Source organism: Carettochelys insculpta, chromosome 1 (genome assembly GCF_033958435.1).
Source record: "Carettochelys insculpta isolate YL-2023 chromosome 1, ASM3395843v1, whole genome shotgun sequence".
Classification (NCBI taxonomy): Eukaryota; Metazoa; Chordata; order Testudines; family Carettochelyidae; genus Carettochelys; species Carettochelys insculpta.
In genome coordinates this window covers 55,440,489-55,458,694 of record NC_134137.1, presented here as the reverse complement: position 1 = coordinate 55,458,694, position 18,206 = coordinate 55,440,489, and the positions used below count along the sequence as shown (strand labels likewise).

Below are 18,206 nucleotides of genomic sequence, written 5' to 3'. Positions count from 1 at the left end.
TCCTAATTAACACCACCACCCTTTCCATACCGCAGGCTGCCGGTAGCAGTGACACGTTACAGAGTTCTCAATAAACAGGGTCAGCCGGTTCACGCGAAGGGAGTCCCCAAAGCTAACAGCTTCCACAAAGTCTGGGGATTCACCCGCAGCTACCTGCGCCTCCCTGGGGAAAGCACATACAGCCGGCTGTACCTGGACAGAAGCCCTTTCATCGGGACTAACTCGGAGCCCACAGCTTCAACCAGGAGCCATCACAAAACAGGAGCCACTTTTGTGATGCCTGGAAAAGCAGCACTCAGCGTGTGATGCATTTCCAGCAGGATCATTTCCTTTCCATGCCTTGTCTCCAAGCCCGTTAAAATATTGCTATCGCCACATTTGACACGCGAGATGCAGTTCTTTGAGAGCCATTTGTTTTGGGGGGAGGAGGGAAATTTGTATGTGAACTGGCAGCCTTTGCGGGCGCGTTGTTTTAATTTTAGGGTATCGTTTATTCTTTAACACAAAGCGGCTCTGCAGATGCTCGCCCCCATCTGATCTTCAATCCGAATTCAGGCAAGCTGCCGTTAAACTGCTAAGGTGATTGAGAAAGCTCGCTTCTTTCAATCAAAAATAGGTTAAATACAAAACACGCCGATAGTCCACAACTAACTCCCCCCGAGGAAATGGATATCGCGACAGAAATGAGAAAGGCGTGTTCGACGCTGTGGAAACGCAGCGGAACCAGGACATTGTACAGAAACCAGCCTGGCCGCAGTCAGGTCGTTAAAATGTCGGGTGGACAAAGCGGGGTGCAGCGCAGGTGACCGCTGTCTGTGTGCGTCTGTGTGTGTGCGTGTGCGCGCGCGCGTGTCTGTGTCTCTCCAGTTGCAACCCCCAAAGGCTGAGTAGCCGCTCCGTAGTGAGCGGGGCTGCAGCCGTAAGGCCAGCCTTGGGCTTGTTCTGCACTACAGCGCCACGGCTAACAGGCACTGATCCACTCATCTCCTGCTCCCACAACGCCGCCCACACTCCCGCACCTCACAGCCGATCCTGCAAGCAACCCTTCAAATTAGCCGCTTAGTCCCACCTAATCGTCTATCAGCGCGTCTGTCAGGTTAGCACTTCACTGAAGGGAAAGCCCCAGTGCGAGCCTCCATTGCACAGTGTTGTGTTGTGTTGTGGTTCCTTCACAGGCGCGGACGAGCATGTACACGCGTGTACACACGAGGCAATGTGAAACTCGCGGCTTTGCTGACGCCTTCCAGCCGCCCAGCGGGGCCGGCGAGATAATATCGACACAAACTCTAGTTTCCCTCCTTTTATTGTGTCCCATCTCCTAATAACCCCGCGAAGCCGCTCGGCTGCGGTCAGCTGATCTGAATCACACGCCGCGGGTTTGCAGCGCCCCTCTGCCCTTCTAGCCTCCATCTTCTCCCCGTTCTTCTGCTGGGCTGGGCTGGGCTGGGCGAGCCGCGCCGCGCCGCGCCGCTAGGAAGCCCGGCCTCTCCAAAGGGCAGCGGGATCGATCTGCAACGGCGCTTTAAAGGCTCATCAATCTTAATCTCGGTTGCTCGAGTAATTATGCCCGATTCTGTTGTACGATTACAAGTGGATTTGGGTTTCTATTCCCTAGGCCCCTCTTCTCGGTGTTTATAGGCGGAGGCTCTGTTTATACACACAGCAGCTCCCTGCCCTGCAGAACCACTTGCCCTCTTAAGCAGACCGTCCCAACCTCTCTTTTAACCCTTCGCCACCAGCGCCACCGGAGCAGCCGCCCGGCCCTCCGCGCTCTCTCCCCGCGCTGCACACAAAGCGCTGCCCTTGCGGGCCTTTGTGCGAGAGGAAAGCTGCGGGAAGAAGATGCCCACTGGAAACAACTCGATAGTCTATCATTGTAAGGAGGCGTTAGTGGGCCTTACTGAATCCCAGAAGGAAGATCAGCCGTTTAATCCAATTACCTCTCTTTCCCTTGCCTTATGAGAGTCACATGGAAAACAAAGTGACTGGTATCTCATGGCGCGAAGGCCAAAGCCTATAACCAGCAACCTACAGGACAATAGGGAAACGTCGCGAGCCGATCCGTCCGGGGACGTGGGAGAAGGTAGATCCCCCGCCCCTGGGCCCCGCCCCCCCATGCTACAAGGCACGAGGGGGGTCACTTCCAAGACTGTTGAGATTTAATTGGGGACAGGATCAGTGAATTCCCGCCCAAGAGAGGCTCAGTGCTCCCGAAAGGCTGCAGGGAGTTTGACAAAAGATAGCGGCGGCTGTATGCAAAAGGCTTTCCACACCAGGCGAGCCAGGGCTCTGCCGGTGGCTCCGCCGGACAAGCGTTCTTGCACTTCCCGAGGAAAAGGGATAAGTCCCAGGCAGTATTTTCCCTTCCCAAGAGGGGGGAGGGCTGCCTCTGAACAAGTTCAGTTGGGGGGGGGAGGGTTCTCGCTCTGTTACAGGGGGAAAACAGCTTAAAATCCCCGCAGCCGTCTCCCCGCTTCCCCGCAGACGCCACAAAATGACACATTCAGTCTTATTAGTGTGTCATTTTTTACACTAGTCCTTTGGAAATCTCCAATTACAACTTCCAATTCCATAGCATCTTTAAGGAGCACTGAGTCTTTTTGTTACAGCCTTCAGGGAGCAAACCAGCCACTGACAGAATACGAAATTAATCCACTACAGCTATAGAGAGAGAGGATTATGTGTTAATCCCCTTTGGGATAGTCTCTGGATTTTAAGGATCCGATATTAAAATGTTTACATAAGGCATAACCCAAACAGTGCAGATTCTCTGTGAACTGGGCGCTCCCGGTTCTTTCCCACAACACAGCAGCCCGGGCTAGTGAAACAACAATAGCGCAACACACCCACCACCTAACTCATTCGGTTTTTGGAAAGATCCAGCTCTGGTTGCCAGTCAAACCAGTAACCCCTGCGAGCGGAGGGCTGCGCTTTTGGTCTGGAAGCTCATATTCATTTCAAGCGCCGTCACCGTAATTAAAACGTACGCAGTCATGCACCCTCCCAACACACACCAGTAGGGTACCAGGGGCATTAGGAAGCAGTTATAATAATGCAGCTGCTCCTGCTGCCCTCTAGGCTGCAACCAAACTACAAAGCTCCCACCTGAGCTCTGCAAAGAGGGCAACTGTCTCCCTGCACTATTTCCAAATCTACGGCTGGTCTTGTTTATGGGTTGACAGGCCACGCCCCCCTTGTTATCTCTGGAAGAAAGCAGAAAAAAAGCAGAGTGGAAAGGATCAGCAGCAATTTCCTGGGCAAAAAGAAATTCAAGCATCAGCGAACATTTCCAACCATTCTGAAGTAGAGCGGGGAGGGGGGGGGGGGGCATCAGCTGAGCGGTGGAAACGCAACCAAGAGTCACAGTTCAAAATTCACTGTAGAGCCACAGGTTTTTAAATCGGCTCACATGCAGGACTTTCCACCCTGTGCGGCGCCTGTGGACTAGTAGACACATGCGATTTACATTTCTGAAACAAACGAAGTAGCGAATATACACTTTTAGAAAAGTAATATTTGTTTTCTCAAAAAGTAAATACTTGTGGGATTAGGCGGTTCTGCTGAAAAGGCAGAAATCAGTATCTGTTTCTTCCCTTCCTTAACGTCATGATATACAATGAGTCGGGTTCTTGTATAATAAGGTTAGCAAAGAAAGTTCATTCAAAGGAAAAGTTTTACGAGCTGAAACGATAGTTAACAATTTACAAAAACAACATGGATAAAATTATTCCTCTGGAATATGGCCTTTTAGGAAAGCCCAACAAGAATAACATTTTCAATATTATCTTAAAGATTTCAGCTTTGAGGTGGTTGTTTTTAATGGTAACAGTTACACCGAAGTTGGTGTTTACACTGCAGGTGTGTTTGCTAAAATGAGAGTGCCCAATAATTCCTAAGTGGAATATGTTTTTAGTACACCTGCTGAATTATGAAAAAATATTTTTATAGCTGGTGCAGGTTTATAATATTAACCTGAGCAGGAACATTTGAGAGTTGAAAACAGAACATAAAGGGTTTAATTTTTATGTGGGTAGTTTATATGGAAACCCTGGTTTTGTATATATTCAGTAAACACACTACAGTATATGATCTGTACTATTTAAATTTGATGACCTGCTGTGCTATGGATATAGTATATGCTTTAAAAAGGTTTTTGTAACAGAGATATTTTATACATATGAAGTAGATTTTGCTATTTTAAAATGAAAAAACCTTTTTAAAAATGTGTTCAGTTGAAAGATGGCATCAGATATAAATATTTATCTGAACTCTAACAATCTGCTGTGCTGTCAATTATTTAATTTCTTTAAATCTAAAAGTGCACTTGGTATAAACCTCGGAAATGTATTAATTTTTGAAATACAAACAACAAATAATAGTAAATTCATGCTGTAACTGTAAAGAGCGAGTAGAGCAAATGAACACTGCCACAATTTAAAATAATTCAGATACAAGGGTATCTGAAATGGAAATGGAGGGTAAAATGTTTCAGTGCACATTTTACATTTAAAAATACAAAAGACAAAACAAAACAAAAAACCCCAAAACCCAACCATATAACCTCAAAATAAAGATAGAAGTAGCATTAGGTTTGGTTTCCAGATAATAAGGGAAAGAGATTTGGGGTCAAGGGAACTAAAAATAATGACAAAAGATATAGATCGCTAATATAAGGAAATTTCTGTTACTGATGTGCAGAATTCAAAGAATTTAGCCATCTTTGTTCCTGTTAAATTTATAACTCTGACCTCAAAAAGCATTCTCAGAAAAGTTCTTCAGCTAATACACTGAAATTTCTCACATCAGGAGATCAGACCCCATTTATTGTAAGGTCAGGAAGTGGTAGTTAACTTTCACTCAGTGCTATTTTAAAAAGTTAAGGCTGTCTTATAGAGGTAAGGCTCTACCAAATTCACAGTCATGAGAAATGAGGAGGGACTCTGAAATATGGTCTCCTCCCATGAAATCTGGTCTTTTGTGTGCTTTTACCCTATAGTATGCAAACTTCACAGGGGACATCAGCATTTCTCAAATTGTGAGTCCTGACCAAAAAGGGAGGTGAAGAAGGGGTCACAAGATTATTTTATAGGTATTGTAGTATTTCCATCCTTTGTTCTGTGCTGCTTTCAGAGATGGGCGGCCAGAGAGCAGCAGCTGTTGGCCAGGAAGCCAGCTCTGAAGGCTGTGCTCTGCTCACAGCAGCACAGAAGTAAGGGTGGTAATATCATCCCATGTTATTCTTACCTCTAGGGTGCTGCCTTTAGAACTGGGCAGCCAGAAAATGGCTAATGACCCAGCACTGCATGCAGCAGCAAAGAAAAGTGGAAATACTGTATCATGCCACCCTTACGTCTGTGCTGCTGCTGCTGCTGGTGTGGCTCTGCCTTTAGAACTAGGCCCCAGGATAGCAGCTGTTGCTCTGTAGCTGCCCAGCTCTGAAGGCAGTGCCGCTGTCTGTAGCAGCACAGAAGGGTAGCAGTACTACACCCTCCCTACAATAGCCATGCAACCCTCTCCCAATTCCTTTGTGGGTCAAGATCCCTACGATTACAACACTGTGACATTTATCGTTTAAATAGAAATAATAAAAAAAAAAGCTTCAAAGTCCTATAACTGTGAAATTGACTAAAATGGATGGTGAATTTGCTACTTTTAGGGCAACATAAATTCAGCCTCCACTAAACAGTGTTACTAACAGTTTTCAACAAACCTTAGTATTGATCAACTTATAGATTGTAAAAATAACCAGATTCTAAATCTGACTACTGTGCTTTATTCTTATCTCTCAACCACCAGTAAACATCAGTTTAGCTCCTCCCATCCCTGCAATCTACAACAGCTAGTGCAGCGTTCCCTCAAATGTTGTCCATCCATGGGCAGAATAAATTTCATGTGCCGCAATGCTGTGCAAATCTGTATGACCAATAGAAACATGTTGCCAGCTGTGGGCACTCTGACAATCAACAGGACGGCACCTAAATCTCCCCTAAGTGGCTATCCAAGTGCTCAGCTTACAGAGAATATGGGTCTAGTGTCCGTCCTTGCCTTCTAACTCACATTTTTTTTTATACTGAGTGAGGACAGTTATAGGATCTCTCTTTTTAATTGACCTTATTAAGATGAACAGATAGACAGAGCCCCAATCCTAATATTTGACCCACTTTTTTTCTTTTTTCCACAATTCAGTTACTTTAAAAAATAAAGAGCTGTTTTTATGATCTTTCAAAGGCAACAATGAAACGATTTCAACAGCTCAGCTCTCATAAGTAATGTCAAAAACAAAAAAATGTACTTGCATGAAGGGAAAAATTGATAAAAAGATGTAAATATTTCCATAATGAATAAAGTAAAGAGCAAGCAAATCTTTTTTTAAGTTATACACTTAGCAGCTCTTTGAAACATGATGGGACAAATTCTGCCATACGGTGTATACATATGTTGCTCCCATTTTAATGAGAGACACATGTCCATCCAAAGAATTTTTTGTTTGAATTATAGATCTTCTGAGTGTTGTTTAGAGAGACATTTTAGAGAACACTCATATGTCCCTGAAAATGTTGTGTTTTATGATACTCATAAAACTATAGTCCTGTTTGTAATGTTCAAAATATGGTGTAAGGCATCCATAATACAAGGCTTCATCTAGCTCCCATTTAAGTGGATGGAAAAGCTCCATGACTTGACGGTGCAGGACCAAGCCACTGATGAATGAGTTCCTGGACAGAGGGAAAACACATTATGAAAATATGATGAACCATGCACCTGCTGCTAACTTTCCAGAGTTATGTGAATTGGCAAACCCATGGCTGAAAACCCAGGGATGAGCACTGATTGTCCATTGCCCAAAGTAGTATGAAAGACCAACCAAAGTTTATGCAGTGGATATTCTGCGGGACTTGATGTTATTCTACCCTAGCTATTCAAAGGTGCCTTGGAACCACTGAACATCAGCCTTCATCAAGTGTTCTTAAAAATGTTGGCAACAGAAAGTAGCAGATGAATGGAAATCCATCATCCCAATGGCCATGTATAAGGACAAAGGATCTTGCACCAATTGTGGCAATTACAGGCTGATCTCATCAATTCCTGGAAAGGCCTTCACTCCCCTTTTACTTGGTACAATTAAACCACTCTGCTTAACTATTGAGCAGTTAACAATGGATGCTGTCCTTTCCTTCCAGCTTCTGCAGGAGATGCACAAAGAATTAACTGCCAGCTTCACTTGGCATGTATCACCATCAAAGCAGCTTTTGATTTGGTCGTTAAGGCAGCCCTTTGGCTTGCACTGAAAGGAGCTGGCATTGCAGATGTTCTGTTCATTTTCACATTGCTATCAGCACAAGCGTGTGCACTGGGTTGTGGCTTTTGCTGTGTTTCCCCATAACATCAGGTATAGAAGGGATGCATTCTCACTCCAGCCCTATTCTGTTGAGCTATCAGCTGGATAGTAGGACTTGCCATTCCACATATTGGAATCAAGATTGGCCAAATGTATTCATCAACCAAGACTACACTGATGACACTTTCCTGCTTGTGGAGATATATGAGGTCTCCAAGATGCCAACTGAACTATAAGCTTACAGTCTCATGGCAGAAGACCCAGTTTCAGAACTTTGAGGTGGGCCAGCTGACCCTCCACTGCACATAGGGATAAACACCTTGGAGAACATTGCTGAGTTCACCTACCTAGGATGGAAGGACAGTTCAAGTGGCCAAAGCAAACCTGATTTTTTTCAAAAAGTCAAGTCTCACTGCCTCTTGCATGAAGTCCATGTCTTGCATATGGATGCAAAAGTGTCTATGCTGTGATCATGCGTGGTGGATGAACCAGCTGTTGGGGAAGGCTAGCCCTGACTGCTCCCCTTCCACTGGAGGCCTCTCTTTTCCCTCTGTTTCTGTCTCCTTTCCCATGGGAGCCAATAGCATTCTCCCACTGTGGCTACAGCCCCAGCTCTGGGCTGCTCGAGTGCCCCCAACTTCAGAGCATGGGGGACACCCCCATCATCCACAGCCCTACAGTGCAGAGTGGGTGGCACAGCTGGAGCACCCCCCACTTGAACTCAGAGTGGGTGGCAAAGCCATAGTGCCCATAGCCTGAGCCTTGGATTGCTGGTTGGCAGCATCCTGAATCACAGAGCACTGGGCAGGCAGCACATGGGAGGGGCTGTGCCAAGCTGTTTGTGAAGGCTTAGCTTTCTCCACCTTACCATACCTGTAACCCATGGCTGAGAGAAAAGTCAGGCTCTATCAATTGCTATATGGGTTAGAACCTGAATCATCTTATAGACAGACTTGGGCTGCGTCTACACTTGCCCTCTCCCATTGGAGGGAGCATGGTAAAGAGGCAATTCAAAGCAGTTTTGTGGGAGTAAGGGAATGTCGAAGTGGGGCACTTATTTCAAAGCTAACCCATCTACACTGTCAATCTGCAATTCAAAGTCTGCACTTTGAAATTCATGCACCTGCCATTATGCTAATGAGGTGCTGAATATGCACATTAGCTCCTCATTACCCTGCTTTGATTTGCCTCATTACCATACCCCCTCCAACAAGAGGGGATGAGTGTAGAAGCAGTCTTAGATAGTCGTAGTAGGCATCCTTCAGCGCCCTTTATAGTTTCAAAAGAGGACTTCATTTACAGTGTCTACTGTGACTATGAAGACCCACACGAGAGTGACAGTCCTTGCTGCATCTCTTGCAGATGTGGTGGGTATCTGGTAAGTCCTTAGTGTGCTTTCTGTGTGCTTGCTTCTCCTCTGCTAGCTGTCTGATCCTCATCTCACCCTTCTGAAGTCCCTTGTGTAACCCCTGCCTCCATCTGCTGCGGTCGTCTGCTAGTTCTTCCCAGTTGTCCAGCTTGATGTCTACCTCTCAGAGGTCTCTCTTGCAGACATCTTTGTAGCGCAACTGGGGGCATCTGGGAGGTCTTTTGCCAGAGGCTAGCTCACCATACAGGATGTCTTTTGGAATCCTTCCATCATTCATCCTGTGGACGTGGCCAAGCCAGCGGAGCCGACGCTGCCTGAGGAGGGTGTGCATGGTTGGGATTCCAGCTTGCTCGAGGACGGCGGTGTTGGTCACTCTGTCCTTCCATGATATTCCAAGGATGCGCCTGAGGCAGCGCAAGTGGAAGACGTTCAGCCTCTTTTCCTGGCGGGTATACAGGGTCCAAGTCTCGCTGCCGTAAAGGAGGGTGCTGAGGATGCAGGCTCTGTAGACTTGCATTTTGGTGTGAGTGTACAGCTTGTTGTTATTCCACACTCTTTTGTGATTCCATGTGTTCTGCCAGCATCAAATTCTGAACATAATGTGGTTTTATGCAAAATTACATAATCTCAGAGCTCTTACCTTTGTTCAATTACCCATATTCAGTGTTCCCTGTAAACTGAGCCCTTGGCTGGCTGACCAGGCTTGATTCAGACGCTGTCCAGCTGATCAGCAGAGCGCCCATAGCCACTTATGGTGGTTATCATGTGTATCCATTGGTGGTGAAAAAATTGCACACGCCTTGGTGCACATAATAAAATTTATTCTGCTCTTGAATTGAACAAAATTAGTAGGAACACTGCTTATATTTAAAAGCAGTACTGCATGTAACCAGAATTGACAAAAACCCAGTGACATGAGGCTCTAGAACTCACCAATGATTTACGAAGGGTTTAGACCTCATCTAGTTCTGTCTATGCAGCTGTCTCAAGCTGTGTCTACAGAGTTCAGTTGAGAGAAGTCACTGTCGACAGACATTTCGCGACAGAACCTCTATCTACAGAACATATCAATACCTAATACGGGCTCTCCCTGTCAATACCCTCTGTCAACAGAGAGCATACAGACTGCCCAGCCCTCTGTTTACAGAACAGCCAACCGGAAGCTCTGCAAACAGGGCAGCCTGATGAACCAGAAGCGCACTCTGTCAACACAGGGCCACCCAGTGCATCTACACTAGTTTTTTTGTCAACAGAATCTTTTGACAGAGGCGCTATGCCTCATACGGTGAAGACAGAACTCTGCTGGGAAAACTGCTGCATTCTGTGTACAGGTTCTTGAAAGAACGCATTTGTAGTGTGGATGCCCCCTAGTTTTGTCAACATAAGGCCTCTTCTGTTGACAGAACTCTGCAGCATAGACCCAGCTTCAAAGATTTGTGGATTTGTAGGATTGTGCCAGAACTGAGAACTTCATTACAACAATACCTTATGTGGTACCTTCAACCCTGATTATTCTGTCTGGCGCATGATCCTTAGTAGACTGTGTGTGTTTGATTATGGTGATCAAGACTATAGTGTGCTCAGCCCACTTTAATCAGGCAGTTCCCCGCACCACAGAGGAAACAACTAATGGCCTGTCTAAAGGACCACTTCAACAATTTATGGGGCCTAGCTAAAGTATGTTTTGTCCTACTGCTGCAGTTAAAGCATGGTTCCAATTTGTACTATAGATGAGATCTCAGCAATGTCCTTCAACTTAGTTGAAGCCCTGAGCAGTTCACATGAGCTTAGCAAGGTTCAGGGGCGTAGTTAAGATTCCATCTCAAGTGCTGCCAGATGATCCTGTATCAATGATTGCAAGACTGTACTTAATTATTTGCATCTGGCCAGGCACTTGTAACTATTTAAGATTTTGAGTTCAGGATAAAGCTGCATGCATTTATCACCTGGAAATAAGACTAATATAAAGTGCTGTGTGTGAAACTTCACCTCAAAACCATACGTTAACTGAGGCTGGGGCAAAAATGAGCAGCTTGCTTGCTGAGTAGTAGTATGCCAATGTTCCATGATCTACGTTGGCTGCTTGCTGGCTTCCTCAGAAAATTCAGAATGTTGTTTTTGAGCTGTAAAGCCCCAAATGAGAAACAACTTCTCTTCTCTTGTGATGCTATTTTGGATCTCTGTGAGGAATAATACAAAATGCCGCTGTTACGTGACAGGATTTTTAAACTGGTTATGGAAGTCATTTCTGTCACCATTGTACCTGGTGGCACTGAATCTTGTGCCAGGTGGCCCAAATGAGGTGTTTACTGAAAGATGGTGATACTCTGAATCTGTCTATGTTACTTGTATGTCTGTGCCATGTTTGTATATGAAGATATAGATATTGGCTCTGTAACTGTATCAGAAATGTTCAGAGTCAAGGGTACACAATGGGGTGGCAGAGGGGTGTGTGGTTGGTGGCCTCTCCAGCCAAGATGAATGGACTATAAATGAAGGAACAGACTCCCAGACATTACACATCCCAGGAATTTGGGACTGTCTCCTGGAATGCATCCAATGGCAGACTGCCATAGCAGCCTACCTGAGTCAGGTGATCCTGACTATCCAGTGCCTGATGAGAAGGAGAAAGGACTTTTTCCCTCTGCCTGAGAAATTATAACAGGGCTGCAGGGGTCCATCCTGGTAGTTGTTCTTTCAGCCACCATGAATTAAACCTGTCTGGACTGAGGGCCCGTCCCTCAAAAGGATGCTTCCAAGACTTTCAAAAATCAGAATATAACGTCGGTGGTTTGCATCAATATCTGCAATTGATGCATGTAATGCAGGCGTGTCCAACCCACGGCCCGCGGGCCGCATGCAGCCCTGGACAGCTAGTAATGCGGCCCCACAAGATCGTAAACTTTTAACATTATTATGTGATTTATATACATTAACTATATTATATATTTTATATGCGGCCCAAGACAATTCCTTTTCACTCAATGCGGCCCAGGCAAGCCAAAAGGTTGGACACCCATGATGTAATGTAACACTTGAATAATTTTTCTTTCTCATCCTGTTCTTTCCTTTTAAATAAACCTTTAGATTCTAAAGGATTAGCACACATGTTGGTTTGGGTATGATCCAAGTATATATTGACCTGGGACTGTGGCTAGACCCTTTGGGGCCCAGAAGAATCTGTGTAGTGTTGGTGAAATAGGTTTTAAGAACCTGAGTAGGGGGTTGGCGGTCTGGGCTGGTATAGCAGCTGGGAAATCTGTGGGTTTGTTTGTGTGGCTTCTGGCTGGCCAGTGGGGCTGGCAGAGATACTTTTGTGGTTGGCCTGATTTGCCTTAGTGAGAAGGAAATCCCAGACTGGGGATGTAAGTGGCTCAGTTTTAAGCAAAGATACCCTGGGTTGATTTCCTTAGCTGTCCCCAGAACCCCATCATATTAAAGCCTCATAAAAAAATGACGAGGAAATTGTCACTCGATTTTTGAGGTACATAGCAACTTGCCCCTGTCAGGGATGGTGCTTGTTCCTGCCAAGAGGGCAGGGGACTGGACTCAATGACCTCCCAAGATCCCTTCCAGCTCTTTGAGATGCGTATCTCCCCCCCCCCACACACAATGTTGATGAGCTGCACCTGTTTCTGAAGAGATATCTATGGGTTCCATCTTTTCTTGCATATTGACATCATCAGTAACTCACCCAGTTTAATTAAATTTTGAGAGCTTCAGCCTTGGAATTCTGAAACAGGCCATTCCACTACCTTCAGGCCACATACAAGGTTATTTCGTCAAGTTGTGAGGAAGATGGCAGAGGGATAGTATGCTCAGGGAGGGTGCAGTCATTTGACTGGATACTCGCTGTGCACACATTGGATTGATTTACTTGTCTTAAACCCTTGTACTCTAGAGTGGAGCATAGTTAATCTACAAGTCTCCTTCACTTCACTCTTTCTTGGGAAAGTAACAGAGAGGTACCATGTTAGTCTGTATTCTATCAAAACAAAAAAGCAGTCATGTAGCATTTTAAAGACTAACAAAATGATTTATTAGGTGATGACCTTTCATGGGACAGACCCACTTCTTCAGCTCATAGCCATACCAGAACAGACTCAATATATAAAGCACAGAATCACGGGCACATTCTCCTGTTCCTCAACTAACATATATGCCATCATGTGCCAACAATGCCCACACACCATGTATACAGGACAGACTGCAAACAATGTTCGACTAAGAATGAATGGACACAAAACAGACATCAAAAAACTCCAAAACACACAAACCTGTTAGCCAGCACTTTAATGGAGTGGGCCATTCTGTCAATGACCTGAAAGTCTGTGATTTACTGAAAAGGAACTTTAACAACCATTTACGGAGGGAACGCTTGGAACTGCCACTTATATTCAAATTTGACACATTAACACGTGGTTTGAACTGGGACAGCAATTACCTGGCCCATTATAAGGACTCTTTTACATACTCTGTTCTATCTAACTCAACTTCCCCACCCCATACCCTCCTTCTGCTGCCCCTCTGCTCTTCTCATTCGCCAACCTTGATAATAATTTTTCTGATTTGTCAGCTTTGATAATTTTTGGACCTCTGTGCTCTGGGCTGAAGAAGTGGGTCTATCTCACGAAAGTTCATCACCTAATGAATTATTTTGTGAGTCTTTAAAGTGCTACATGACTGCTTTCTTCCTGGGACAAAACTTCTAGCTGACTCCAGGAGTACCCAGGTTGTTGTCCTTCAATTTCAGTAGATCTTCTCCATGTTGTCTGAAGTCTTCCTCTTCTGGTCTTTCCTTGCAGGTTCCATTTGAGAGCTTGACGGACTATGCTGGATGATGATTTTCTGAAAGAGTGGCCTAGCCATCCCCACTTTCTTCTCTTGATTTGAGCATCAAATGGTTCTTGTCCTGCTTGGTTCCAAAGCTACTCATTTATGACAAAGTCTTGCCATTTGATGCAAAGGATGTACCTCAGGCATCTGTTTATGAATGTCTGTAGCTTGTGATTTGAAGACTTTAGTATGTTAGGTCTCACATCCATACAAGAGCACACACTTCACATTTGTGTTGAAGATCCACAGTTTGATCTTTACAGATATTATTTGTGATCTCCATATGGGATGAAGAGTCCTGAATATAGTTGCTGCTTTCCCTATCCTTGATTGATATCCCTGTCTGTTCCTCCATCTCTTTTCATAATACTCCCCAGGCAGGTAAACTGCTCCCACTTCTTCCAGGTCATCCCCTCCCACTGTGATGGTTTTGTTGTTGGACTGGTTGATCCTCATTGTCTTGGTCTGTCCCTTGTTAACAGTCAGTCCAGTCACTGAGGCAGTTTTCTCTAGTGTTGCCTCCTTTTCTTCCATGCTTTCATGTCGGCATGAAAGGATATGGATTATTAGGGAAGAAATAAGCTACTGACTTTGTATGTGTTATCAGTTATGTACACATTTGTAAAAGTTGCCATGGATGCAGCCAAGTCACCATTTCAGTTTATTTTAAACTGAAAAAGTTATGAAAGGGTACATAATTTCCCTTTCACAAGCAAATTTAGGGGACTGTCCATGCAGCAGCTGAAACTTCACTGATAGTTGTTTTTGAACAAAGCTGATTCTTGCATGATTTCTTTGATCAGTGACGGCAGGGATTTTGAGACAAGTGGTAGGCAGACCGTGCTGCTGTCTCCTGATTACTTCTTCCATAATGCTCAGAGAAAAATCCCTGTGCATACTGGTCAGTAAAACTGTGAATATAGCAGCTACTGTTTAAACATAATTGTTGCTAGCATAATTTCAGATTTAGGTCACAGTCCTGCAATCTAATCTGAGCTGGTTGATTCTTATACCTGCATGGAGCCCAGTGCAGGTCAGACAACATGAGCAAGGCTATAATTTGGATAGGGCCAGACAACGCAATGACATAATGAGTGACTTGAGACAGTGATTCTTGGGGAATAGAGAAGGTTTGCTTGCTTGTTCATTTGCAGAGACAATATTAAAACAACCCTGCACTCATCATAAGTAAGAAAATGGTGTCCCTTAGGATCTTGGATATCTGGTAAGGAGACAAAAGTTCCAGTGACATAAAAAGCTGTCTCTGACCATGTCTACACCACAAAATTAGGTCAATTTTAATTTAATTTAATTTAGACTTTGACCATCAGACAATTCTGCATGTCCCCACTAGGTGCTTGCCGTCTTCCTTCTTTACATGTTGATTTAAGGATCAAAATTTGAATATACAGCAGTCACAGACTGCAAATCTGTCTTAATAAACATTCCACATTTGGAACCACAGGATAAAGATGATTATACATCCCTACAATAAAGTAAAGGGCCAGTGACAACTATGGCAGACTGGCTAAGAAATGGGTGAAGATATGGAACCTGTACTGCTTAGACTGAGAAGTTGATGAAACTGACAAAAGAGAAATCAAAAGATGCCCTACACTATTCTTTAAAAATGGCTAAGATAGAGCTATATTTGGTGGACAACCTACCAGAAAATCTAAATAGTTGAGACCTAGTAAAGAAAATTCAATTGTGCATTTTGGGCACAAGAAACTCTACTGATATCAAATACATTTTAAAATGAATTTCCCTTCCCAAATTCAGTTTACAACTGTATAAAAACTAATTCAGTAAAAATCCTGTTCAGGTTTTCCATCAGCTACATATTTATTTTTTAATGTGACTTCATAATCTTGCAATTGTATCCCTACCTGTGAAAGCAAAACAGCTTTATAACAGAATCTGGCCCTACGTAAGGCTCCTAAAAGCTTGTCAGAAACAAATTAAGATCTTGTTGAAAATTTGTAATTGAAAATATCCCTTAAGGGTTAAATGATTTACTTGTTTATTTTAGGTAAGGTTACATAGTTTAAACATACGCTTGGAATTGTTCCAATTTTTCCTCAACAAAAACATTCAAAAACAATTTTCTTTGGAATTTTTTCAAAATTGTAATGATTTCTGTGATTATGACTGAAATGAGAGGCACATGTAATTTTTCATAGGCCACCAAATAAAATTAACTTTTGTTTGCTATTTTTTGTTTGTTTTATCTTTTTTTTTTGTAACATTTGTTTGTTTGTCCCTCCTGAACAGATGATCTGGAAAGGAAAAGTCCCATATCTCATTAATATTACTACAAACTGGTCAATGCCCATGACCCAGTCCATTTTTCATAGCTCAGGGAAAAAGTCAATGCATCCACTATAGGTATGTTTACATGGTGAATAAAAACTATGACTAGCCCATTCCAGCTGACTCACTGTACCTGGGCTGAAGCTGGGGGCTGATTCATTACAGGTAGACTTCCAGGCTTATGTTGAATCCTGAGCTCCGGAATCATTCCACCTTGCAGGGTGCTAAAGCCCAGGTTCCAGCCCAACCATGAAAGTCTACAGCAGAATTAAACAGTCCTTTAGCCTGAGTACCATGAGCACATCAGCTGTGTCTATTTCCACTACAGATATAGCCTCTGAGGGTACACTATGTTTAACTGCAGTGCAGACATACCTAACGTTGAGATAGCTGCACTAGTTCCAGTCAGGATGCTGACCAGGACTGAAGATCAGCTACCTGTGCAGCTGATAGTAGTGCAGCTTATTGGTGGAACCTCAATACTGATATTCTGGGGTCCTAAATGTCTCTTTGTGCTGACTTTCTTCTCCCTTCTCCTGCTGACTAAACCTTTACTGCCACCATAACACATGAAGAGTCAGTGTGGGGTTTTCTCCATATCCCAGATGGCTCCCCGATAAAGCATCTTATATTTAAAGAACTGAATCAGATGATCTGGATTCAATTCCTCATTCTGTCACAGATAGAGTCAGTGAGTCAGTCACTCAACTTGTGGTCAACAATCACACCAATAAAATGGGGACAATGCTTTTTATGGTCACAAGGTTATTGTGAAGGTAAATTCAGTGAGATTTGTGAAGCACTCATTCTATGGTGACTGGGACTGTATAAGTACTTCAGTACATGCTGCCCACAGGCCCCCATAAGGCCCCCGCAAGTATTCTGGGAGTTTCATCTACTCCCATCTTCATTTATCTCTTCATATCCAGATATTACTCACTATTTAGAGACTTATCAAAAATATTGCCCGGGCTAATCTGTCTGGTTCTAATTGTTAGTTCTGAAAGATTAAAATGTCATCAGGCACATTACGGAGCAGATGAAATTTATTCACTGTAAGAAAACTCCCATGACTGGAGCAGAAACATTGAAGGGTACAGCTTGTTCTGAAAGGAGAGGTATCGAGTAAAAGGAAGAGGTGTTGTACTGTATGCCAAGAATCTATACAGTTGCTCTGAGGTCCAAAAGGAAGCGTGGGACAGACCTATTCAGAGTCTCTGAGTGAGGATAACTAGGGAAAAGAACAGCAGCAATGGGGATTAGGAAGAGGAAGTGTTACAAGTGGGTAACAAGAATACTTAACACGCATGAGCAAGTATTAATTGGGGGTTTTAACTGGCTTGTTATCTGTTGGAAGATTAGCACAGCAGAACATAATATGCCCTGCAAAATCTTAGCATGCACATGGGTTAACTTTCTGATTCAGAAAGCTGAGGAAACAACGAAGAGGTCATCCATTTTGGACCTGTTTTGGCCAGAAGTGATTACTTTACTTGATAATGTGAAGGCAGTTGGGAATTTGCAAGGAAGTGATCATGATCTGATAGAATTTAAGATCATTTGGATAAGAGAACATGAGAACAGCAAATTAAGGCTGCTGCACTTCAGAAAGGCAGATTTTAACTGACCAGAGAAATAGTAGGCAACATCCTATGGAAAGAACAATTAGAAAGAAAAGGAATCAAAGAGGGCTGGCAGTTCTTAAAAAAAACCCATAATACTAAAGCTCAACATTGAGCAAGTCTGATGCAGAGTAAAGTTAAGAAGAGCCACAAGAGGCCAATAAGGCAGCACACAGAGCCTTTTTAGCTATCTAGAACCAAAAGGAATACATACAGGAAACAGAATGAGGGGCATTTTACCATGGAAGTTACACAAGCACTTAACCAAGAAAGCCAAGGCAAAGGATGAGTTACAGCTGGAAAGAAACATTTGAACAACAAGAAGTGGTCTTTAAAATGTCAGACAAAAAACAACGATTAAGGATATTGTGGTTCCCCTGCTCACTGGAGAAGGTAAGCCAGCAATGGGAGATGCTAGGAAGGCAGAGCTGCTCAATGCCTACTTTGCTTCAGTCGTCTCACAAAAAACAACATGTGTCTGGACTGCTAGTGAAGTTATAAAGGGGAAGGAATGTGGGATAAGTAAAGAATACATCAGAGATTTTTTGATCAATCTTAATAAATTCAAATCAGGTTGGCCCAATGCTATTCACCCACGGTTACTGAAGGAACTAGACAAGAAAATCTTAAAGCCAAAGGCAAAAAATATTTACAAACTCATGGATAACAGGGTATGTCCCGGAAGACCAGAGAAAAGCTAAAATGTAGTACCCAGCTTTAAAAAGGA

At 43.7% G+C, this 18,206-nt stretch overlaps 1 protein-coding gene across 8 annotated transcripts in view; it reads right to left on the bottom strand.

The window, feature by feature from the left end:
* The window catches only part of NBEA (neurobeachin), a 776,083-nt gene that overhangs the window by 263,432 nt on the left and 494,445 nt on the right, over positions 1-18,206 (bottom strand). The gene's annotated exons all lie outside the window — the stretch shown is intronic.